The sequence below is a fragment of the Tupaia chinensis genome, unplaced genomic scaffold, assembly GCF_000334495.1.
Source record: "Tupaia chinensis unplaced genomic scaffold, TupChi_1.0 Scaffold139927_1, whole genome shotgun sequence".
Lineage (NCBI taxonomy): Eukaryota > Metazoa > Chordata > Mammalia > Scandentia > Tupaiidae > Tupaia > Tupaia belangeri.
The window spans coordinates 469,801-471,179 of record NW_006199806.1 but is presented as its reverse complement, the minus strand read 5'-3'; the positions used below and the strand labels follow the sequence as shown (position 1 = coordinate 471,179).

The following is a 1,379-nucleotide window of genomic DNA, read 5'->3' as shown; positions in this document are numbered from 1 at the left end:
AAGATAGGTTTTATTCCCGATTTACAAAGAAGTCTGCATTGTTCTTTGATATTGAGCATGGTAACTATAACTATGCACTCCCTCTCCCCCCTTGGTTGCTCAATATTGTTTTGTATACACTTTGTCATGTTAATTCACATTTTCCTTTTTTTTTTTTTTTTTTTTGCTTTATAAATAGTCTCCCCTTGTTCTGAAATGAATTTGAGTCACTTCTGTCCTGATGGTTATTGTTTTAACAGTTGTATAACATCCCATTAAATCACTCTATCATAATTTATTTCACCCATTTCCTACTGGTGACAGGTTGACTTTGTTTGCTTTCTGTGGCTTTTAAACTTGTTATTTTTTGTAATAAATAATCCTGCTACAAACATCTACATGCGAGTATTATCTTGTTCTGGAAATTTCCCCAAGCAGGCATTACCACATTAAAGGGGATAATGGGTTTTGCGGTTCTTTTATAGAGACTAGCAAATTGCCCACCCAAGAGTATGCTTTATTAAAGAGGAAAAAAAGGAAAAAGTTGTTTTTCTACATAAAAAAATAATTTTCCACTTAATTCAGAAAATATTTGAGTGCCATGATGGGTGACAGGCGCAGTGCTAGGGGCAGGAATGAGTAAGGCCGGGTGTGCAGGCCTTCAAAGAGGCTTCTATGGAGTCCGGTAGAGGAGGCGCCACCACCGCTGCAGCCTCCAGCCCAGGTCCTGGGACTGCTCGCCTTTCCCGAAGGAGAGTGGAAGGATGGAGCTGTTTGCAGGCACCAGGGTAGGTCTCCCAGCCTAGGCCATGCTTGAACCTCGCAGAGTAAGTTTGGACATGGAGTTTATATTTACTTTACTGTGAATATCTGGTCTTACATTTGAAAAAAAAAAAATGTATCCCACCATTGAAAAAGAGAATGTTGATAGGGTCAAAAGCCCTGATGTCTGAAGCCTCTTTCCGTCTCCAAGGAGGAGGAAAGAAGAGGGTCTCCCCCACTTCAGGAGCAGATCTAAGAGCTAGGAATCCCTGACCTTGCACCAAAGGGGCAGGAGGTGAGGGGGGGGTCTCCAGCGCTGGAGTGGCGGTCCCGGGGTGCACACCCGACGCGTGGCCCCCGAAGAAGCGAAGAAGAAGCGCCCTCTCCTCCGGAGCCCGTTCCGCTGGTCTGGGCTAGGGAGACGGCGAGGGAAGCCGAGCTGCCTGGGGCGGGTGGTTAGAGGGCAGCCCTCGAGTGGTCTCCGAGAGAACTGGACTCGCTGGTCCAGGACCCCGAGGAGCCGGCGGGCGGGGTGCGGGAGAGGGGCGGAGCTCCGGGGCCGCGGCCGCTGCGGCCGCCCAGAGGGTCTGCGGGGCTGACCCGGTCGGACCCGAGGGCCGGCGCGCGGGGCGCAGGCG

At 49.8% G+C, this 1,379-nt stretch overlaps 1 protein-coding gene across 2 annotated transcripts in view; it reads left to right on the top strand.

The window, feature by feature from the left end:
- Nucleotides 1-631: 631 nt before the first annotated feature.
- Nucleotides 632-1,379, top strand: part of CASR (calcium sensing receptor) — a 97,224-nt gene continuing 96,476 nt past the window's right edge. Inside the window, exon 1 of one of the 2 annotated variants that reach the window (XM_006162362.3) lies at nt 632-767. The gene's annotated coding sequence lies outside the window, so the exon portion shown is untranslated. Of the gene's footprint in view, nt 807-1,379 lie in introns of both variants that reach the window. The other variant, XM_014593205.2, reaches the window with a different exon arrangement.